At 33.1% G+C, this 26,021-nt stretch overlaps 1 pseudogene; it reads right to left on the bottom strand.

The window, feature by feature from the left end:
- LOC139042607 (uncharacterized) overlaps window positions 1-25,814 on the bottom strand; it is a 39,960-nt pseudogene extending 14,146 nt beyond the window's left edge.
- Window positions 25,815-26,021: the final 207 nt, after the last annotated feature.

The following is a 26,021-nucleotide window of genomic DNA, read 5'->3' as shown; positions in this document are numbered from 1 at the left end:
AAAATTTAGTGTCTTGGGGACAGATATTCTTACATAAAAAAGCTACGAAGACAGTATTTGATGTACCATAAAAGACACCAGAGTTTTTGCATTGCAAAATACCTCTTTAGTTCTATTTTATGCAGAAATATACTTATTGAAGATGAAATGTAGGTGAACTTTTATAACACAGTGGACCAGCCTGACATAGACCTTTCTTACACTCAAAATCCATAAAAATAAAACAGCAAAACCAAACTTTAATATAGAGCTGAATTTTGAAAAAAGAAAGGGAAATCCCTAGTGACTGAAAACAAAGAGGAGACTCAAAGCCAGGAAATCAAGTACATGAACAGATGCTGCAGCAGCTCAAAAAGTAGCAACAGAAGCAAAGGCAATAATGGCAGAGGGATTGTGTTTTAACAACCATAAAGGACCAGACTATGTGGCCTTAGGCACAAGAAAGAAGGAGTGCTGAAACTGATCGCTTTGTATAAAGAGTGGAATCTAGAAGATCTGAACCTTCTGTGAAAAAGGGATTAGAAAAATTCTACCCATTGGATGACAGAAACAGCGAGAAGTTTGTCTTCCCTGAGTCTAAATACAAAAATTAAAATCCAAACCTGTACCACATACAGTTATAGTGTTAGCCATTAAACTGCTATAAGATTTGGGCAAATGAAAAGCCACACTACAGAGATACTTCTACAACTGAGAGCATGGAAAATGCCCAGAGAGGGGGGAAAAGTTCCTATTTCAGAAGAACTTATAATAAAATATTACTGTGGTCATCATTAGGGCTATTCAAAATATATTTTTGTTTTCCATTCCTGGAAAATGACAGAATTGCAGTTCCTTGTTCCTTTGGATCAAAGTGTGCCCATATAATGCTCTAACCACTTAAATGTGATCATAGGTATTACATTTAGATGGAAGATTTAAAACATGGTGTTCCATTTGTTATGCTTTGTTTTTCTTTCTACTTTTTTATGGTTATCCATAAGTTCCTGGATAATAGACACTCTGTCACCCTCAGGGCCAGAAAGGAGTCCCATTTAATTGGAAATGTAAAGTGAACAAGAAAGAAACTCTTCTTGTTTTAAGCCACTGAGACTGTAGGGTTGTTTATTAGTACAACATAATAGAATGAAATGGAAATAATGCAAAGCTTTTTTAAGAGAAGCTCAAAATATTTGACATTGGCTTAGTGGTTGGTAAGTGGGCAGCAAAAAAGTTATTATCAGAGTCTGGGAATGTGGTCAGCTTCGATATGCAGTAATAAAACATGCAAACATATTCCCTGTAATAACGTGAAAAATGAATCATGTACCTGGTCAAATTGTGATTCTACAGGAACAGATTGGAAAACAGAATGTTAGGAGCATGTGCTGCTTGTTGTTGGCTGTATTTGGAAAAGTGTTACAAGACAGAAATGAGCTCAGAAAAGAACTGGTCCAATTGAAAACTGAAATGAAAGAGATTAGAAAGAATACTCAAAGTACTTATAGGATAGGAAGAGACAACTACTTCTCAGATCTAAAGGGTAAAAACTCTAAGCTGCATAAAAAGTATCTTTGCAAAGAGGATCAAATCAAAGGTATGGCCTTCACTCCCATTGTTCAAAATCCTCTGAAGGGATTAAGGTAGAACTGAGTGAATCATTTCAATTGGAGAAACGATTCTCAGAGAAAAAAGACTAAAGGTGTGTTTCAAAGCCTGAAATCTACCTGCAACTATGTCAAGAAAGAAAATTATGGAAGCCAGAAAGCAAATATATATATATAGAGAGAGAGAGAGAGAGAGAGAGTGCAAGAAAGATGCAGAGACACGGGAGTGAGAAAATAAAAAGATATACATTAGTAAGATGAGAATTGTACCTAGAGGATATGTTAGGATGCAAGAAACAATGGTTACCTAAATAAAGTAGTACATGTGAGGATAATTTACATAGTATTGACTATAAAAATAATTCAGTGTAATAAGGAATAATATTGAAAATGAAAAATGCTTGATGAAACTAAATCCTAGACAATAAGAACAGGGAAACTGATGGAGGATGATCAGAGTTAGAGAGTTTTAAGGAGGATTGAGATGTTTGCTAACTTTGTACAGTTTGTTTAATCAAGTATGCAAATTTTTAAGTTTTGTAACTAGAAGAATAGAAATAACTATCACATAGTGAACCTTAATTTTCTAAATGCTTCACCCTTAGTTATTTAATTCCCACAAACAACTCTATCAAGTAGGTACTATTACAACCCATATTTTATAGGAGGGAAATTAAGATTAAGAGATTAGTTTTCCCAGGTTTTTATAATTGTTATATAGTCTAACTGGTTTCAAACTCAAGTAGTCTGACTTCAGAAATAATGCTCCTAGTCACTATTTTCTACCACCTTTCACTATGCTATACTTTCAAATGAATGAAAGGAAAAAAAGCATATCACCTCACAGCTGTTAAAATGGCTATAATTAACAAGACAAGAAACAACAAGTGTTGGAGAGGATGTGGAGAAAAGGGAACTACCATATGGTGCTGTTGGGAATGCAAACTGATGCAGCCACTATGCAAAACAGTATAGAGATTTCTCAAAAAATTAAAAATAGAAATACTATATGATCCAGAAATTCCCCTATGGGGTATTTATCCAAAGAATATGAAATCAATCATTCAAAAGGATTTATGCACTCCTATCTTCATTGCAGCATTATTCACAATAGCCAAGACATGGAAGCAACTCAAGTACCCATCAATGGATGAATGGATAAAGAAGATGTAGTATATGCATCCAATGGAATACTACTCAGCCATAAAAATGACAAAAATAATGACATTTGTGACAACGTGGATGGACCTTGAGGGTATTATGCTAAGCCAAACAAGTAAGACAGAGAAAGACAAATACTGTATGATTTAACTCATATGTGGAAGGTAAACAAACACACTGATAAGGGTAACAGATTAATGATTACCAGAGGAGAAGAGGGTAGGAGAAGGGTGAAAGGAGCAAAGGGGCACATATGTATGGTGATAGTTAAAAACTGGATTTTTGGTGGCAAACACGATGCAATCTATAGAGAAAATGAAATATAGTGATGTACACCTGAAATTTACACAATGTTGTAAGTCAACATGACTTCAATAAAGTAATTTTTTAAAAAGTAAATAAAACTCATTCATTCAAAGAAGGTAGAAATATTTAAAAATGCAAGTAAGAAGCCTGATAATCAGAAAACACAAAATAACATGCAGAAATGAGTGAAAATACATAATTAGTCACAGTAAACATGACCAGATTAAACTCACTTATTAAAGATAGAGATTCTTAATTTGATAAATAACAAGAACTTAATTATAAATGGCAAACAAGAGATATACCAGTAATAAAATGGCAAAGGAAGTATGAATTAAATTGGTAGGAATAGGTATACCAAGGAGATAATTACCAGCTAAAAGACATCTGATATACCAACTTTGTTATTAAACTATAGCAAGGTTGTTGGTGTCCTAGCCTGATCCACTTTACCAAGTTGTAGCACTCCAGTTGTTATAGTGTTGACTGCTAATAGTTCTTCCTGTACCCCTGTCCAGATGACTGCCCTTACCTGAAGAGAGATTATTCAAGCCTCTTGGGTGATCCCTGGCCAGTGACTGATTAATATGTGGTTATAAAAACCCAAAGCCCTTTCCTCAAGAAAGTACAAACTCTGTGGTGCAATTCATACTCCAGAAATTCTCATGGGAATGTGTTAGGCATATATATCTCCTGAAAGTGCATTTTGCCTTGCTTCATCCACTGACCAATCTTGCTTTCATCTCTCAGTTTCAGATTCCACCTAAGAAAACTCCTTTAATAAATCACTTGCACATGAATCTCCATCTCAGACTCCAGTTCTAAGAAACTCAACTAAGACACAAAAAAACAAACTCTAAAGAATATTAAAATGTGATAAGTGATAAAGAAAATTATTAATTAATGATAAATTGATCCATTCAAGAATATGAAACAATCACAAAATTACCTCAAAATGTATCCAGAAAACTTTGACAGAGTTACAAAAGAACTGTTTAAAAATTCACAAAGTTGGAAATATTAAACACAATTTTTTTTACAATTAAGAGTCAATAAAATATTGTTAAGGGTCTAAAAGATTTGAACAACACAATTAAGAAATTTAGTCTAATCGACAAATATTAACTCCTGGAAAAAGCATTTAAAGAATACATTTTCTTTTCACATGGAATATTTGCATGACCTTATACTAGGCAACAAAAAATTTTCATATATTCCAAAGAATAAATTTCATTTAAAAAAAAAGATTCCTGGAACAAATAGCCAAAAATTAAAACAAGTGCATTTGTAAATTTAAAAATAGACTTCTAAATAATTCTTGGGTGAGACAAGAAATCTTAATGAGTAATATTATTAATTACTGGAACAGAAGTACAACTAAAATACTGTGTGTAAAAAATAGTGGGATAAAGCTAAGGCGGAACACAAAAGGAAATTTATAGTTTTAAGTGCATATATATAGTAGGAAAAAATTATGGGAAATTACTGAGCTATGCTTTTCACCTAAGATATTGTAAAAAGCATAGGTACGGCATTGTCTAAAGCAAATTTAGAAAGTGGGCTTCTCCTATGATTACAAGAGACAGGCAATGTAAGGTCTCTGCATTACATGTGACACATACATGACAATAAATAATAGACATATCACAATAACATTGAAGTAAAAGAATATAGACTACGTCTAATAGACAAGGAAATAAATAAGAGCAGAACCTAATGAACTAGAAAATTAAGAAACGATAGAGATAATCACAACACTAAGAGCTGGTTTTTTGGATGAATTATAAAATAGGCACATATATGTCAAGAGTTGTGAAGACAAAAAGGGAAGGGACACAAATAATATTAAGAATGGAAAAGGAATAGGAATAGTAAAAAGTGCTGAAAGAAGAAAATGCTGTGAAAATTTTTAATAATTTTTGAATAAGTTAGAAAAAATGGAAAAATTTCCAGAAAAATACAACGAAGAGTTAAGAAAAATTATATATTTCTGAAAACAGGGAAGTATAGATATTCTTAAAGGTCCTCTAATGGCAAAACAACTAAAGATTGAATAAAGTAATATCTAATGCTTTTCTAGAATTTTCAGAGTACTCTGACTCTACCATATTGAGCTCAAATCAGAACATGAAGCAGCAAGAAAACACAACAGGTGGTGTTTCCCTGAGCGAGGATATTTAACTCAATGCTATGGGTGATAGAGTGATAAAGAAACTAATTGGTTTGTAAATATTTTCTCCCATTCCATAGGTTGACTCTCATTTTGTGGATTGTTTCTTTTGCTGTGTAAAAGTTTTTGGCTTGATTTATCATTGATTTATGGATTTTTTTTTTATTTTGTCACTGTGCTTTTGGTGTCATATCCAAAAAATTGCAGCCAAAACCAATGTCAAGGAGATTTTCCCCTGTGTTTTCTTCTAGGAGTTTTAGAGTTTCAAGTCATATGGGTACATATGTCTGTACCACCCACAATCTCACAGCAGCCCAGTGGGAAACATCCATCCCCCCAGTGTGGGATTCTAACAGATTAAGAATAATAAAATATGCATTTATCAACAAAAGTCACCAATCATAGGGAAAATCATCCACACATTTATACCCTCTGAGTTTCATTTATTGGAATTATCAGACACAAAATATAAAATAACATTAAATTAAACGTTTAAAGAATTACTAAATTAAATTCCCAAAATAAGTAAGGAAAAATAGACTACACAAAAACACAAAGCATATGAGGAAAAATAATATCTAGACGTAAAAAACATATAATTATTGAAAAGAAACACATTGGGTGGGTTAAACAACATATTAAGCACAGCTGAAGAGTCAACTAGAAGACAGAACAAAAGAAATTGTGCAGAATACAGCTATGAGTGTGGTGAATAGCAAATATAAAAAATATGTTAAGAGCTATGGAGGCTAGTATCAAAAGTTCTAACAGATATCTAAGTAGGATTCCAGAAGTAGATAATAGAAGGAATTGAGAGGAAGCAATATATTTTTATTGAGATGTAATTGACATATAATATTATATTATCTTCAAGTGTACAACATCATGATTCAATATATTTATATATTGCAGAATGACCATCACAATAAGTCTAGTTAACATCCATCACCACATATAGGTACAAAATGTTTTCTTACGATGAGAACTTTTAAGATCTACTTTTCTTAGCAATGCAATACAGTATTATTAACTATACAATACAGTATTATTAACTATAGTGACCATGCTGTATATTGCATCCCTGGGACTTATTTATTTTAGGATTGGAAGTTTATACTTTTATCATTATTTCTGTGCAGTGTAAGGAAGATTGGTTCTGAGCAAACATCTGTTGCCAATCGTCCTCTTTTTGCTTGAGGAAGATTGTCCCTGAGCTAACATCCATGCCAATCTTCCTCTACTTTGTATGTGGGATGCCACCACAGCATGGCTTTATGAGTGGTGTGTAGGTCCATGCCCAGGATCTGGGATCCAAACCCATGAACCCCAGGCCACTGAAGTGGAGTGTGTGAACTTAACCACTACACCACTGGGCCAGCCCCTGGAAGTTTGTGCTTTTTGACTTCCTTAACCCATTTTACCCACCCTCCATCCTCCACCTCTGGCAAGCACCAATTTCTTCTCTGTATCTATGAGTTTCATTTATTTTTTAAATTCCACATAAAAGTGACATAATGTGGTATGTGTACTTCTCTGTCTAAATTATTTCATTTAGCATAATGCCCTCAAGGTCCATTCATGTTGTTGCAAATAGCAGGATTTCGTTTTTTCAAGGCTAAATAATATCCTATTATAAATCTATGCCACATTTTCTTTATCCATTCATCCATCAATGGACATATCCTTCAATGGAAGCAATATTTGATAAAATGTATATATATGAAAGTACTAAAATAAATTTAAAAGAAGTATATTTGATATGCTAAGAAAGGATAGACAATGGAATCAAGAAAATTCTCAACGAAAACTACGACAGAGAGAAAAAGTGTGGATGACAGAATAGAAAGAAAGAACAAGGGCAACAAGTAGAAGATAGTAACAAATCTGATAGATACTAATTTACCTATATAGACAATCACTGTAAATGACAATGGACTATGTAAACCAACTAAAAGATAAAGATTGTCAGAGTGGGTAAAACAAGATCCAATTTTATATTGTCTACTTGAAACCCGTTTTAAATATAAAGGCACAGATTGATGAAAATAAAGGGATGGTGTAAGATGTATCATGCTAACACTAATCAAAAGAAAGTAGGAATAGCTATATTAATATCAAACAGAGCAGACTTCAGAGCAAGAAATGTTACCAGGGATAAAGACGGGCATTACATAATGATAAAGAGGCCAATCCTTCAGGAAGACATAACAATCCTTAATGTGTATGAGCCTAACAAAAGAGACTCAAAACATGTGAGACAAAAACTGATAGAACTGCATGGAGAAATAAATGAATCCACTACAATAGCTGAGTACTTTAACACCCGTCTATCAGAAATGGATCAATCCAGCAACAGAAAGTCAGCACAGATATAGCTGAATTCAACACCACCATTAATCAACTGGATAAAATTGACATCTATACACTACTTTACCCAACAACAGCATATCACACAATCTTCTCAAGCTAACATGTAACGTTAACCAAGATATAACACATTCTGGACCATATAACACAACTTAACAAATTTAAAAGAGTATCAATCACACAATGTCTGCTTTCAGACCACAATGGAATTAAACTAGAAATCAATAACAGAAAGATAGCTAGAAAACCCCAAAATATTTGGAAATTTAGAAACACACCATCTACATAACACATGGGTCAAAGAAGAAGTCAAAAGAAATTTAAAAATTTGGGGGAGGGAGGATGAAAGGGGTAAAAGGGCACATATGTGTGGTGATGGATAAAAACCAGACTACTGGTGGTGAAACTGGTGCAGTCTATGGACTTCATATAATATAATATATGAAACATAATAAGGAACACCTGAAATTTACACAATGTTATAAGCCAATATGACCTCAATACAAAATATTTTTCGAACTAAGTGAAAATACAACTTATCAAAATGTGCAAGATTCAGCAAAGGCAACATTTAGTGAAAATTTTATAGCATTAAATGCCTATATTAGAAAAGAAGAAAGATCTAAAATCCCTGATCTAAGATTTTATCTTAGGAAATTAGAAAGAGAAGAGCAAATTAAATCCAAAGTAAAAAGAAGAAAAGAAATAATAAAAATTAGAAAAGAAATCAATAAAATTGAAAACAGGAAATCAGTAAAGACAATCAACAAAACCAAAAGCTGCTTCTTTGAAAAGGTGAATATAATCAAAAAGCTTCTAGCCAAGGCTAACTAAGAAAATATATGTAAGTTACTAATATTAGAAAAGAAAGAGAAAATCTCTACAGAGCCAAAGAACATTAAAAGGATAATAAAGAAGTATTATGAAGAACTCTGTGCTCACAAATTTGATAACAGTTGAAATGGATCAATTCCTTGAAAGATACAATCTGGCAAAACTTACACAGGATCAAATAGGAAATCTGAATATCTATTAAAGACATTGTATCAATAATCAATAACTTTCCAAAACAGAAAACATCAGGCCTAGTTGGATTCATTGGTAAATTCAATCAAACATAAGGAAGAAATTATACCAATCATCTACAATCTCTTGTGGAAGATAGAAACAGAGGGAATACTTCTTTTTGTTCATGTAACTTTATTGGGATTATAATGGTTTATAACATTGTGTAATTTTGAGTGTACATTATCGTTTATCAGTTCCTGAATATGCTTCATAGTGCTCATCCCCAGTAGTCTAACTTTTATTCATCACCAAACATATGTTCCCCTTTGTCCCTTTCACCCAACTCTTACCCCCTTCCCCTGTGGTAACCACTAATCTGTTCTCTTTATCCATGAGTTTGTTATCTTCTACACATGAGTGAAATCATGCAGTATTTGTTTTTCTCTGTTTGGCTTATTTTGCTTAACATCATACCCTCAGGATCCATCCATGTTGATGCAAATGGGAAAATTTTGTCTTTTTTATGGTTGAGTAGTATTTCATTGTGTATATATGCCACATCATCTTTATCCATTCATCTGTAGAAGGACACTTGGGTTGCTTCCACGTCTTGGCTATTGTGAATAATGCTTCAATGAACAGAGGGGTGCATAAATCTCTTTGGATCATTGCTTTCAAGTTCTTTGGATAAATACTCAGTAGTGGGATAGCTGGATCATATGGTATTTCTATTTTTAATTTTTTGAGAAATCTCCATACTGTTTTCCATAGTGGTTCTACCAGTTTGCATTCCCACCAGCAGTATATGAACATTCCAGAGGGAATTCTTCTTAACTTATTCTAAAAGGCCAACAATATCCTAACACCAAAATTGGACAGAGACATTACAAGAAAACTATGGACAACTATCTTTCAGGAACATAGATATAAAAATATTTAATCAAATATTAGCAAATAAAATCCAACAATGTACAAAAATAATTATACACTACTATCAAGTTGGATTTATCCCAAGTATGCAATAATGGTTCAACATTCAAAAGTCAATTAATGTGATCCAGCATATCAATAGGCTAAAGAAGAAAAATCACATGATTATGTCAATAAGTACAGAAAAAGCATTTGAAAAATCCCACACTCATCCATGATAAAAACTCTCAGCAGTCTAGGAATAGAGTAACATCCTCAACTTGATAGAGAATATCTTTATCAAGAGACTTTTTTAAAAAAAACTATAGCTCACATCATGCTTAATGGTAAGAAACTCCAAACTTTCCCAATAAGATCAGGAACAAGGCAAGGATGTTGCCTCGCACCACTGCTTATCAACATTGTACTAGAAGTCTGAGATAATGCAGTAATACAAGAAAAGAAATAAACCATATACCATTTGGGAGGAAAGATATAAAACTGTCTTCCTTTGTGGATGATATGATCATCTGTGTAGAAAAGCTGAAAGAATCAACCAGAAAAACTCCTGAATCTAATAAGCAATTATATCAAGGATGTAGAACACAAAGTTAATATGCAAAAGTCAAATCATTTTCCTATAAAAAACAATGAATAAATGTAATATGAAATTAAAAACACATGTACGTCAATAATGAAAATAAATTAAAAACAGGTATAAATCTAACAAAATATATGCGAGATCTGTATGAGGACAGCTACAAAACTCCAATGAAATATATCAAAGAAGAACTAAATGAATGGAGAGAGATTCTACGTTCATGGATAAGAAATCTCAACCTTGGAAAGATGAATAACAAATATAACTAGAGGAAAACAGTTTACCTTGAAGACTCATCAATATATTGGCAGAAGATGATGGAATAATTTGAGTTCTGCAAGAAAATAACTGTCAACATAGAACTGATTACCCACCAAATCTATTTTGGGGGGAGAGACATGAAATGAAGTCTTTTTCAGATGAATAAATATTGGTGTACCTAAAAAGATCTTTACTGACATAACATCCAAAGTCTGTAATTAAATGAGAAAAAGAAAGATCACAGAACAAAAGCTTGAGATGTAATGATAAACAAAAAAGTGGGAGGGAAGGTAAGCATGAAAGGAAATCTAAGCAAGCCCTTTCTATGTAAAATAATTATTCAATTGTCGTGGACAATTTGTCCATTAAAAAAATTAAACATGGAAAAATGGCATATAAGTAAGTAAAGGGTCAATCAATTTCAAGTGTATGAAGGTTCTTGTACTCTTCTAGAAGGGTAAGATATTAAGTTTAGATATCATTAAGAATGCATAGTAAAATTTCAAGGATAACCACTAAAGAAAGTATATATAACTTTAAAACAATAGAAAAGAAAATGTGTGGTATCAAAAAAGCAAATTCAAAAAAGTCAAAGAGCAAAGGAGAGAGGAAAGACAGTGGAAAATATAGGATTAATATTAAAAAATTATGATTCACAGAAATCCAATACATTAATAAACAAAATACATACATTCATATAACTCACCAGTTAAATCGCAGATTGGCTGAAAAAATATCCAATTTCATGCTGGTTAAAAGAGAGACAACTAAAATCTTGGGTTATGGAAAGACTCTTTGTAAAAGAATTGAAAAAGAGTAGAGGAAAATAATAAACAAAATTAAGCTAAAGAAGCTATACATAAAATGAAATAGCATTTAAGAGCAAAAAGCACTATTAAAGATAGAATTGCTACATAATGATAAAAGTTCATATTCACTTGGAAAATGCAGTAATTCTTAGTTAATATATACATAATGAAATAACATCAAAAGATATAAACATAAAATGATAGAACTACATGAAGGGGCCAGCCCGGTGGCACAGGAGTTAAGTTCGCATGTTCCACTTCCCAGCAGCTCAGGGTTCACCGGTTTGGATCCCGGGTGTGGACATGGCACCACTTGGCACACCATGCTGTGGTAGGCATCCCACATATAAAGTGGAGGAAGATGGGCACGGATATTAGCTCAGGGCCAGGCTTCCTCAGCAAAAAGAGGAGGACTGCCAGTAGTTAGCTCAGGGTTAATCTTCCTCAAAAAAAATTAAAAAAATAATAAATAAATAAAAAGTACATGAAAAATTAAAAATCTACCATCATAGTCAGATATTTCAAAATACCACTCACTTTAATATGTGGCAAAAAGACAAAGAAATCAATAAGGACATAAACATTTGAAAAATACAATTACAATTTTGAATTAATGGAAGTACATAGATCTGATGAAAATAGAGAAACACAGTCTATGCAACCATACATAGACTGTTTTATAGAGAATAACCATGTACTAGATCATGTTCAAAGAATTGTTACCATGCAGATCACATTCTCCAACCATAGTGACATTGTTTAACATCTATAACAAAATAAATAAATGAAAAATCTCCATACAATTTGAAATAAACATATTCCTAGAACTGAGTACAAAATGAAAAATTATTAAAATATATAGAACAGCATGAAATGAGACATAGGACAATTATAATTTTAAATGCATGCATTAGAAAATACTGTATATCTGGCGGCTGGCCTCGTGGCCGAGTGGTTAAGTTCGCGCACTCCGCTGTAGGTGGCCCAGTGTTTCGTTGGTTCGAATCCTGGGTGTGGACATGGCACTGCTCATCAAACCACACTGAAGCAGCGTCCCACATGCCACAACTAGAAGGACCCACAACGAAGAATATACAACTATGTACTGGGGGTCTTTGGGGATAAAAAGGAAAAAATTAAAATTAAAAAAAAAGTACTGTATATCTGTAATTAGCTAAAAGGGTAAATCCTAAGTGTTTTCACCACATACACAAAAAAATGGTAACTATGTGAAATGACAGATATGTTAAATAGCTTGATTATAGTGATTATTTGACAATGTATACATATATGAAATCATTACCTTGTACATCTTAGGAATATACAATGAAAAATAAAAAAATATAAATTTAAGATGTCTCTTCAAAAAAGGGCTAACTCCAGATAAGATATGTAAAAAGAGATAAAGGATATTAAATCCCATTGAATGGTTAAAAAATTATTGAGGGAGAAAATTAAGAATGAAGTTAGAAAAGTATCCAAATTTAAAACCAAAAACAACACAGAATAGATATCAACATGCTGAAGGAAATAGATAATAAGCATAAGATCAGAAATTAATGAAAAATTAAACAAAGTCATACTAGAAAAAGTTAATCAGGTCAAAGATTGATTGTTTCAAAAACCTAATAAGAAACAAATTTCTGATGAAAACTTTCTAGGAAAAAAAGGAGGACACAAATAAATACTACTTTGAACAAGAAAAGGGATAAATCTAAGATACAGCAGAGTCAAAAAAGATAACTGATGTCACTAATATGGCAAATACAAACTCCCAGCACTTGTCCTCCCCACAGAAATACCAACTTAAAAATGATACACAGACCAAAACATCTTTATGAGGTGTGAAATCCACTTAAGAATTTGCAGTACAAGAGAGGAGCTCAAAATCAAGAACAGCTGCATTATAATGTGTAAGAAGAGCAATTTCACTATATCTATGTCAGCCCCTCTCTCAAGTCAACACACCACAGCACCAAAAGATATTGTCTTGGCTTATGATGTCTCCCTCAATGGAAAGAGAGAGTGGACCATAAATCTAACATCCCTGGCCTCTTGGGATCCTGCCTGAGGGGACTGTTTCTATCTCACCTCTCCCAGAGTGCTCAGGAATCTGGCATAGTCTGGATATCCAGGGTCAATTAAGAACAAAGGAAAAGAGTGGATTGCTTACTGCAGCTGGCAGGGCTCTGGAAAATGCAGAGAAGACACGCAAATTTGACTTCTTCAGGAGGGAGAGGGAGAAGTGTAGTGTGCATCCAATGTACCAGCCTTTCAGTGTACTGCCATAGGTGAAAGGAATGGGCAGTATAATATGAATGTCATGGCTCTACAAGATTGTGAGAAGCCATACAACACTGAAACTTTTCCCAGGAGGTAGGGAGAAAAGTGAAGCATGCACATCTATAAAAAAGATTTGAGATTCTCCCAGAATCTGTAGCTGGGTTGATTCTTTCCCTGTCAAACCCATCCATAAAGACTTGGAGAGGTGCTTGATTCTTCAAATGTATAGACACTAACAGAAAAAAACACAAGGAACACAAAGAATTAGGGAAATATGACAAAACAAAGGGATGAATATAAATCTCCAGTAATCAACTTTAAAGAAATGGAGACCTATAACTTGCTAGACAAAGAATTCCAAAAATCATCTTAAAGAAGATCAATGACTTACAAGAGAATACAGATAACTAAATGAAATCAGGAAAATGACACCTGAACAAGTGAGAATATCTACAAACAGATAGAAACCATAAAAAGAAACAAAATAGAAATCCTGGAGCTGAATAATATAACTGAACAGAAAAAAATGAATAGAGAGCTTCAAGAGAAGACTAGATCAAGAAGAAGAAAGAATCAGTGAACTTGAAGAGAAGTAATTTGAAATTATCAAGACAGAGGCACAACAACAACAAAAGGAATATAAACAGAATGAATAAAGCCTAAGGGACTTATGAGACACCAGCAAGGGAATCAACATATGTATTATCAGAAGTTTGGAAGAGCGGAGAGAAAGGGGTAAAAAGCTCATTAAAAGAAATATTGGCTGAAATCTTCCCAAATCTGAGGTGGTAAATGGATATCCAGATTCATGAAGTCCAAGAGATCCAAATAGGATGAACCCAGAGTCTGCACTCAGACACACGATAATCTAATTGTTAAAAGTCAAATAAAAGAAGAAAATTTTGAAATCAGCAAGAGAAAAGCAACGTGTCACGTACAAGGGAGCCCTCACAAGACCATCAGTGGATTTCTCAGCAGAAACGTTGAAAGCTAAAAGGGAATAGTATGATATATTCAAAGTGCTGAAGGAATAAAGCTGCCAATCAAGAATATTACACCTGGAAAAAACATCCTAAAAATTGAAGGACAGGTAACTTTTTCAGGCAAATAAAAGCAAATAGAGTTGATCTCCACTAGACTGGACTCACAAAAAAGTGCTAAAGTGCATTCTTCAATGTGAAACAAAAGGATATTAATAGCAACCTGAAAGCATAGGAAAACATAAAACTCACTGGTAGGGGTAAACATAGAAAAATCCAGAATTCTGTAACACCATAATAGTGGTGCATCAATCACTTTTAAGTATAAAAGTTAAAAGAAAAATTTTAGGAATACTACTACAAAAATTTGTTAGTGATACACAATAAAAAAAGATGTAAAATTGGACATCAATAACATACAGTGCTGAGGGAGAAGTAAAATTATAGAGTTCTTGAATATAATTAAAGTTAACTTATCAGGTTGAAACCATCTGTTATAACTATAAAATATTTTATATAAGTCTCATGGTAACCACAAAGAAAATACCTATAGAAGATATACAAAAACGAGAAAGGAATCAAAGCATATCACCACCAAAAAAAAAAAAAATCAATGAAATGAAAAGAAAGCAAGAAATGAAAAGAGGAATAGCAAAACACAAGGCAGACATAAAACAATTAACAAAAGGGAAAGATTAAGTCCTTCTCTATCAATAATTACTTTAAACATAAATTGATTAAATTCATCAATCAAAAGACATAGAGTGGCTGAATGGAAAAAACTGAGACCCAACTATATGTTTTCCAAAAGAGATGCACTTTAGATTTAAGGCCACATATAGGCTGAAAGTGAACTGATGAAAAAGATATTCCATTTAAATGGTGTAAACAAAAGAGAGCAGTGATAGCTATAGTTACATCAGACAAAATAGACTTTAAGTCAGAAAATGTCACAAAAGATAGTGTAGGACATTACATAACGTTGAAAGTATCAATGCATCAGGAAGATATAGCAATTATAGGTATGTATGCACCCAACATCAGAGCACCTAAATATGTAAAGCAAACACTGACAGAATAAAAGGGAGAAATAGACAGGAATACAATAATAGTAAGAGACTTCAATACCCCACTTTCAAAAAGAGACCATCCAGACAGAAACTCAACGTCTTAGTCCATTTGTACTGCTATAACAAAATGCAAGAGGTTGGATAGGTTAGAAACAATATAAATTTATTTTTCACTGTCGTAGAAGCTGGAAGTTCAAGATCAAGGTGGCAGTATGGTCAAATGAGGGCTCTCTTCTGGGTTGCGGACTTCTTCTTGTAGTCTCACACGTGAAATAAGCAAGCAAGCATGAGGCCTCTTTATAAGGGCACTAATCCCATTCATGAAAGTTGTGCCCTCATGACTTAATTACCTCCCAAAGGTCTCACTTCCTAATACCATCACTTTGAGAATTAGGATTTCAACATATACATTTTAGGAGTAATAGTCTTCCAGATCATAGCAATCAATAAGGAAAAAACAGACTTGAACACCACTATAGACTAAATAACATATAAGACTAACAGACATATAATAAACATTCTACTCAACAGCAGCAATACACTCATTCTTCTCAAGTGCACATTAAACAGTCCCCAAGATAGATCACATATTAGGTCAAAAAAAAGTCACAACAAATTTAGGAAGATTGAACTCATACCAAGTATATTTCTGACCATGATGTAATGAAACTAAAAAACAATAACAGAAGGAAAACAGGAAATTTACAGATAGGTGGAAATTAAACAACTCAGTTTTGAGCAATCATTGGGTCAAAGAAGAAATCGGAGTATACTTCAAGACAAAGGAAAACAAAACACAACATACCAAAACTTATGTGATGCACCAAATCCAGTACTAAGAGAGAAGTTTATAAGGATGAACATCTATATTAAAAAAGACAGATCTCACAGAAACAATCTAACTTTACATCTTAAGAACTAGAATAAAGAAGAAATCACTAAGTCCAAACTTAGCAATGGAAGAAATATTAAAGATTAGAGCAGAATTAAACAAACTAGAGAATAGAAAAATAATAGGAAAAAATCAATAAAATTGAGTTGTTTTCTTGAAAAGATAAGCAAAATTGACAAACTCTTAGCTAGACTAAGGAAAAAAAGAGAGAAGACTCAAGTAAATAAAAATTTTAAAATAAAGGGAAGACATCACAACTGATGTGTAGAAATAAAAAAGAATCATAAAAGATTATTATGAATAATTAACTACCAAAAAATGGGTAACCCAAAAAAAAAGGAAAAATTCCTAGAAACATACAACCTACCAAGACTGAATTATGAAGAAATAGAAAATTTGAGCAAATCAATCATGAATGTGGAGAAGAATTAATAATGAAAAACCTCCCAACAAAATTCACACTGGTAAATTCTACCAAACGTTTCAACAAGAAGTAACACCAATCTTCCTCAAACTCTTACAAAAAATAGGAGAGAAACCACTTTCAAACTCATTGTCTGAGTCCAGCATCACCCTGATAACAAAGCCAAACAAAGATACCACAAGAAAAGAAAAAAATACAGGTTAACATCTCTGATGAAAATAAATGCAAAAATCTACAACAAAATATTAGAAACTGAATTCAACAGCACATTAAAAAGATTATACACTGTGAAAAAGAGGGATTTATCCCTGGGTTTCCAGGATGGTTCAGCATATGCAAATCAGTCAATATGATACACCACATTAACAAAATGAAGGATAAAATTCGTATAATCATCTCAATAGATGCAGTAAAGTATTTGACAAAAGTCAAAATCTTTTCGTAATAAAAACAGTCAATAAACTAGATTTAGAAGGAATTTACCTCAACATAATAAAGACCATATATGAAAAACCCACAACTAACACCATACTCAATGGGGAAAAACTGAAATCTCTTCCTCTAAGATCTGGAACCATTCTCGCCGCTCTTATTCAACGTAGTGATGGAAGTCTTAGCCAGAATAATTAGTCAAGAAAAAGAAATAAAAGGCATCCAAATCAGAAAGGAAGATGTAAAGTTATCTCTGTCTGAAGATGGCATGATCTTTTATGTAGGAAAACCTAAAGACTCCTAAGAAAACACCTGTTAGAACCAATAAATGAATTCAGTGAAGTTGTAGGATAAAAAATCAACATACAAAAATTAGTTACATTTTTATACACTAACAATGAACTATCCAAAGAGGAAATTGAGGAAGCAATCCCACTTACAATAGCATCAAAAAGAATAAAGTATTTTGGAATAATCTTAACAAGGAGGTGAAACACTTGCACACTGAAAATTACAAAACATTGATAAATGAAAATAAGACGACACAAATAAATGGAATGATATCCCATGTTTATGGATTGGAAGAATTAATATTGCTAAAATGTCCATGCTACCCAGTGCTATCTCCATTAAAATATCAATGGCATTTTTTACTAAAGTAGAAAAAACAATCTTAAAATTCATAAGGAATCAGAAAAGACCTTGAATAGTCAAAGCAATCTTGAAAAAGAAGAATAAAGCTGGAGGCATCACACATCTTGATTTCAAACTATATTACAAAGCTAGAGTAATTAAAATAATGTGGTACTGGCATAAAGACAGACATAGAGACCAAAGGATCAGAAGAGAAAGCACAGAAATAAACCCATATATCTACAGTCAACTGATCTTTCACAAAGTTGCCAGCAATACAAAATGGGGAAAGAATAGTCTCTTCAACAAATGATTTTGGCAAAACTAGATAATCACATACAAAAGAATGATATTGGGCCCTTATCTTACATGATACACAAAAAATAATTCAAAATGTACTAGACTTAAATGGAAGAACTGAAATTGTAAAACTTCTAGAAGAAAACATAAAGGAAAAGCTTCATGACATTGATCTTGGCGACGATTTCTTGGCTATGACACCAAAAGCATAAGCAACAAAAGCAAAAAAAAAAAAAGATAAATGAGGCTACATAAAACTACAAAGCTTATGCACAGCAAAGGAATTAACGATCAGAGTTAAAAGCCCAATTAGAGAATGGGAGGAAATATTTGTAAACTCTCTGTCTGAAAAGGATTAATATCCAAAATATATAAGGAACTCCTACAACTCAATAGCAAAAACATAAATAAATAACCCGATTAACAAATGAGCAAAGGACTTGAATAGAAATTTCTCTGAAGAAGACATACAAATTCCTAACATGGATATAAAAAGGTGCTGAACATCACAAAGTATCAGGGAAATGCAAATCAAAACCACAGTGAGATATCACTTCACACCTGTTAGGATAGCTATCATCAAAAAAACAAAAGACAACAAGTGGTAAGAATGAGCAAAATTGGAACACTTGTACACTGTTAGTGGGAATGTAAAATTGTGCAGCCACTATGAAAAACGCTATAAAGGTTCCTCAAAAAATTAAAAATAGAACTACTGTCCTATCTAGCAATCCCACTTCTGGGATGTTTCCAAAATCATTGAAATCAGGATCTCGAACAGATATCTGGACTTTCGTATCCGTTTAAGTGTTATTCGCAAGAGGCAGCACATAGAAACAAGATAATTGTCCACTGACAGATTAATGTGTTAAGAAAATGTGGTGCATATATACACAATGGAGTATTATTCAGCCATAAAAAGAAGGAAATTCTGCCATGTACAACAAGGACGAACCTGGAGGACATTTTGCTAAGTGAAATGAGCCAGTCACAGAAGAACAACACTGCGTGATGCCACTTGTATGAGGTAACTAAAAGCATCAACTTCATAGAAGCAGAGAATAGAATGGTGGTTACTAGAGGCAGGAAGTGGGGAAATGGCAGTTTTCAATGAGTATAAAGTTTCAGTTATGCAAAATCATCAACTTCTAGAGATTTGCTGTACAATATTGTGTTTATATTTAATAATATTGTATTGTGCTCTTAAAAATTTAAGTGGGTAGACCTCATGTTAAGTGTTCTTATCACAATAAAGAAATTCAAAAATACAAATAAATAATTATAGAGGAATAAAAAGATAGTAAGAGAAAAACCGGTGATCTTGTCACTAAGGCAGCTGTGTAATATCTGTATCTCCATAACAATCTTCCCAAAAAAATAAACATTAAAAAGATAAGAACAAAAAAAAATTGGTCACATCTTCAAAAAAACAAGTTGACAGGAAATCCTCACAAATTCCAGATTATGAGTAGGTATGGCCAAACCATCAACAGCAGGATGTTCTGCACAATATCAACAAGTATGTTGTGGGAGGAGAAAAAACGGAAATGGGAATACCAATTTTACAAGCCACAGATAGGAAAAACTATTTTACCAGTAAATACACTGTGTTAAAAGTAAGACACCCTACCATTATTGGAAATCCAGGCATACAGATCTGAGAACCAACAAAACTGTAAACATCCTTCATAACGTCCAAGTTGTCAGGGAGTGTGAAAACCAACTACATATGGCTGTAAGAAGATCAAGTACTGTAACAGTAAACACTGTGATGCTTGGATATATACAGAAAATATCTCTTTTTCTTCAAGAAAGAAATCTACTTAAATCAAAACCATTAAGAGCAAGGATAAAACACTAGGAATAAGAGAAAGTTTGCATTATCAGGTAAAGTGGAGGAACCAAAGGAAACAAATCACAGTAAGTACTCCAACTGTTTAAAAATGTTGAGAGTTAAATTAACAGCCAAGTAATCTCCTACAGACTCAAATTCCCTCAGATAACAATTCTAATCTCTTTTTAAAAGCATTTTCTTTAATTAATTTGCTTTTGTTGAGGTAAAATTTACTACTTTAACCATTTTAAGTGATATTAATTGCATTCATTATATTGTGCAATCATCGCCACTATTTCCAAAACTTTTTATCACTCCAAACAGAAGTTTTGTATTAGCATTAGCTCTCCATTCCTACCTCCTCCTAGTGCCTAGTAACATCTAATCTTTTTCTATGAATTTACCTATTTAGATATTTCATATAAGTAGACTCATACAATATTTGTCCTTTGGTGTCTGGTTTATTTCTCTTATAGTGTTTTTGAAGATCATCTCTGTTGTAGCACATATCAGAACATCATTCATTTTTATGGTTGAATAATATTCCATTGAGCATTTATACATATTTTGCATATCCATTCATCTATTTATGTATGTTGGGGGTTTGTTCCATCTTTTGGCTATTGTGAATAATGCTGCAATGAATATTGGTGAACAGCTATCTGAGTCAGTGTTTGCTAGTTTTGGGGTATGTATATATACAACCTAGGAGTGGAATTCCTGAGTCATACTAAAATTCTTCATGTAACTTTCTGAGGAACCTCCAAACTGTTATATACAGCAGTTGCACCATTTTACATTCTTTACAAGGGTAACAATTTCTCTAGATCTTTACCAAAACTTATTTTCCATTTTTTATTATTTTGCCCATCCTAGTAGATGTAGAATGGTGTCTCATAGTTTTTATTTGTAGTTGTGTAATGACTGATGTTGAACATCTTTTCATATACTTATTGACCATTTGTATATCTTCCTTGGAGAAATATCCAGTTAAGTCCTTCTCTCATTTTGTAATTGGGATATTTATCTTTTTGTTGTTGAGTTGTAGGAGTTCTTTATATATTCTGTATTTTAAACTATTATCTGATGTATAATTTGCAATAAATAGTTTCTTCCATTCTGTAGAATGTCTTCAATTTTTTTATAGTATTTGATTCACAACAATTTTTAATTTTGAAGTCCAATTTATCTATTTTTTTCTTTTGTTGATTGTGCTTTTGTTGTCTGTAACCGGCTGAATTATGTTCCCTCACAATTCTTATGTCGAAGTCCTAATACCCAATATCTCAGAATGTGACTATATTTGGAGATAATGTCTTTATGGAGATAATTAAGTTAAAATGAGGTCATTAACGTGGGCCCTAATCCAGTATGACTGGTGTCCGTCTAAGAAGAGGAGATTATGATATAGACACACACGCAGAGGGAAGACCATGTGAAGACACAGGGAGAAGGTGGCCATCTACAAGTCAAGGAGAGAGGCTTCAGAAGAAACCAACCCTGCTGACACCTTCATCTCAGACTTCTGGCCTCTAGAATTGGGAAAAAATAAATTTCCATAGCTTAAGCTACTTTGTATGTGGTACTGTGTTATGGCAGCCTTAGCAAACTGTCTCATATCTAAGAAACCATTGCCAAATCCAAGGTTACAAAGATTTTACCTCAAGTTTTCTTATAAGGATGTTATGGTTTTAGCTCTTATATTCAGGTCTTTTATACATTTTGAGTAAATTTTTGCATATCGTATGAGATAGGGGTCCAAATTTATTACTTTGCACGTGGAAGCCCAGTTTTCTATCCCAGCACCATCTGTTGAAGACATTGTTATTTACCTATTGAATGGACTTTGCACCCTTTGTCAAAAGATAAGTGACCACAGATGTATGGGCTTATTTCTGGGCTGTCATTTCTATATTATTGGCCTATATTTCTATCCTTTCACCAGTTTTACGCTGTTATGATTGAAACGGCTTTGTGATAAGTTTTGAAACTGGGAAGAGAGAGTCTTCCAACTTTGTTCTCTTTGTTCTTTCCCAAGATTTTTGGGGCAATTTGGGGCCCCTTGCATTCCATATGAATTTGAGGGTCAGCTTTTCCATGTCTGCAAAAAAAAAAAAAAAAAACTGTTGGAATTTTTACCGGGATTGTGTGAATCTGCAGATTAGTTGGGTAGTATTAACATCTCAACAAAAGTAGGTCTTCCTAGCCATGAACGTGGGATTTCTTTCCATATATTAGGTCTTTAACATTGCTAAGCAATGTTTTCTAGTTTTCAGTATATGGGCTTTCACCTTTTTCGTTAAACATATTCCTAGGCATTTTGATCTTTCAGTGCTGTTATAAATGGGATTGCTTTCTTAAATTCCTTTTGGGATTGTTTATTGCTGGTGTTTGAAACACAGCTGATTTTTTGTGCTGATATTGCACACCTCAACTATACTGGATTTATTAGCTCTAGTAGCTTTCTTTTGAAGTCTTTGGGATTTTTCTATATAAGAAAGTGTCATCTGAGAAGAGAGATAGTTTTACTTCTTTTCCAACTTGGATGCTTTTTATTTCGTTTTCTTGTCTAATTTCTCTGGCTAGAACTTAAAATGTTGAATAGCACAGTGATAAAAATGAACATCCTTCTCTTGCTCCTGAGTTTAGAAGGAAAGTTTTCATTTTTTCACCATTGAATATGATGTTAGTTGTGGGTTTTTGATAAATACTCTTTACTGTGCTGAAGAAGCACACTCCTATTCCTTGTGTTCTGAGAATTTATATCTTGAAAAGGTTTTGCATTTTGTCAAATAAATGCCTTTTTCTGCATCAATTGAGACAATTGTGTTTTTTCCTTTTGACTTCTTGTGTGTTGTATTACACTGATTTACTTTCTTATGTTGAACCACACTTGCATGTCTGGGATTAATCCCATTTTGTCACATTTCTTTTAATATGCTGTTAGACTTGATTTTCTATTATTTGCTTGAGGATTATTGCATCTGTATTCATAAAGGATATTGGTCCATATTTTGTTTTCTTGTGGTGTCTTTATCTGGATTCAGTATCACGGTAATGTTAGCTTCATAGAATGAGGTAGGCAGTATTCTATCCTCTTTGATTTCTTGGAAGAGTTTGACAAGGATTGATGTTAATTCTTTTTAAATGTTTGGTAAAATTCACCAGTGAAGCCATTTAGTGCTGGACTTTTAATTGGAAGATTTTTGATTACTGACTCAACATCTTTACTTGTTATAATATTGTTGAGATTTTCTATTTTTTCCTGAATCATTTTAGGTAATTTGTGTGGTTTTAGAAATTTTCCTATTTCATATGAGTTATCTAATTTGTTGACATAACTATTCATAGTATATTCTTATGACTCCTTTTATTTCTGTAATGTTCATGGTAACGTACCCACTGACATTTATGAATTTAGTTATTTGCACCTTCTCTTTTTTTTGTCAGTCTAGCTAAATGTTTGCAAATTTTGTTCATGTTTTCAAAGAAACAACCTAGGTTTCCTTTGTTCTCTCCATTATTTTTCTATTCTCTATTTTATCTCTGTTCTAATATTTATTATTTTCTTCCTTCTGCTATCTTTTGGTTTAGTTTGCTCATCTTTTTCTAGTTCCTTTAGATGTAAATCTGGTTATTGATATGAGTTCTTTCTGCTTTATAATTAGACATTTACAGCTATAAATTTTCCTCTGAGTACTATCCTCACTGTATTCCATAAGCTTTGATATATTGTGTTCTTTTCATTCATCTCTAAATATTTTCAAGTTTTTCATGTGATTTCTTTTTTATCTATTGATTTTTTTAAAAAATGTGCTGTTTAATTTCCACATATTTGTGAATTTTCCAGTTTTCTTTCTGTTATGGATATCTAGCTTTATTCCACTGTAGTTGGAAAAGATGCTTTCTGCAATTTCATTGTTGTAAAATTTGTTGGAACTCGTTTGGTGGCCTATCACATGGTCTATCCTGGAGGATGTTCCATGTGGCCTTGAGAAGAGTGGGTATTCTGCTCTCATTGGATGGAATGTTTTATATATATCTGGTAAGACTAGCTGATACATAGTGTTGTTTAAATTCTATATTTCTTTATTGATCTGCCTGGTTTTTGTATTCATTATTGAAAGTGGGGTACTGAAGACTCCTACTACTATTATAGAGTGATACCAAAGCTAGAAAAAAACACTAGGAGAAAAGAAAACTACAGACCAATAACCCTTATAAACATAGATAAAAAGTCTTCAACAAAATACTAGCAAGCCAAATCTAGCAGTATATTAAAAGGCTTACACACAATGACCAAGAGGGATTTTTCCCGAGAATGAAAGATTGCTTTGACATATGAAAATGAGTCAAAGTCATAGACATCTTAATTGAACAAAGGGAAAAAACACTTCAAGTCATCTCAATAGATGCAGAAGGTACTTAAAATTCAACACTGTTTCATGATTTAGAAGAATTCAACAAAGAGAGTTGAAGGGAATTTCCTCAACTGTTAAAGAACATCAATTAAATACCCAGAGAGAGCATCACAGTTGATGGTAAAGCTTGAAAATTTTCGCCCCCAGATCAGAAATAATACAATGTCCACTATTGTCAACTTCTATTTAACATTGTACATCTAATTCTATCCTGGGTGATCAGACATGAAGAAGAAATACAGTCATACATTGCTTAACAACAGGGATAAGTTCTGAGAAATGCATCATTAGGGAATTTTGTGTGAACATCGTGGAGTGTACTTACACAAACCTAGGTAGTATAGCTTACTACACACCTAGGCTATAGGGTATAGCCTATTGCTCCCAGGTTACTTATACAGCATGTTGCTGTACTGAATACTGTAGGAAATTGTAACACATTGTAAGTCTTTGTGTGTCTAAACGTAGAAAAGGCACAGTAAAAATAACATATAAAAGAAAAAATGGTACACCTGTGTAGGGCACTTACCATGAATGGAGCTTGCAAGACTGAAAGTGGCTTGGGGTGAGTCAGAGACTTAGTAGTAAGTGAATGTGAAGGCCTGTGACATTACTGTACACTATTATAGACTTTATTAAATACTGTGCACTTAGGCTGAATTAGATTTATAAAAAATATTTTTCTTTCTTTTTTTTGAAGATTAGCCCTGAGCTAACATCTCCCACCAATCTTCCTCTTTTTTGATGAGGAAGATTGGCCCTGAGCTAAGATCCGTGCCCATCCTCCTCCATTTTATATGTGGGATGCCTGCCACAGCATGGCTTGATAAGCAGTGCATAGATCCACACCTGGAGTCTGAACCAGTGAATCCTGGGCTGCTGAAGTGGAACATGCAAACTTAACTGCTGCGCCACCAGGCTGACCCTGTTTTTCTTTCTTCAATAATAAATTAACTTTAGCTTACTGTAATTTTCTTACTTTATAAACTTTTTAATTTTTTTAACTTTTTGACTCTTTTATAACAACTTGATTTAAACACACAGTGTACAGCTGTACAAAAATATGTTCTTTCTTTATATTCTTATTCCATAAGCTTTTTCATTTTTAAAACTTTTATTTTTTAAACTTTTTTATTAAAAACAAAGACATAAGCACATACATTAGCCTAGGTCTACACAAGGTTGGGATCATCAATATCACTGTCTTCTACCTCCACATCTTGTCCCACTGGAAAGTATTCAAGGGCAATAACATACATGAAGCTGTCATCTCCTATGATAACAATGTCTTCTTCTGGAATATCTGTGGAAGGACCTGTCTGAGGCTCTTCTTGAGGAAGTATCATGCTTTTCAAAACTATGTCCATGGTGGTTTGCTTGGTTTGTTTCTCTTTTTTTTTAATCACAGATTTGCTTGTAAGCAGATAATGCACCATGAACAGTCTTCTCTATTAATGAAAACCTTTCATTGTTGAGGCCCATGTTTTCAAACTTTTTAAGGAGCTTGCTGAGGTCTGCAAAAGCCTCTACTAAACCCTTCACTATGACTTTTCTTGGGAGTTCTCCTTCTTTTT

Source organism: Equus asinus, chromosome X (genome assembly GCF_041296235.1).
Source record: "Equus asinus isolate D_3611 breed Donkey chromosome X, EquAss-T2T_v2, whole genome shotgun sequence".
NCBI classification, from domain to species: domain Eukaryota; kingdom Metazoa; phylum Chordata; class Mammalia; order Perissodactyla; family Equidae; genus Equus; species Equus asinus.
The sequence above is the reverse complement of the archived record's forward strand: the minus strand, read 5'-3'. Positions and strand labels throughout refer to the sequence as shown.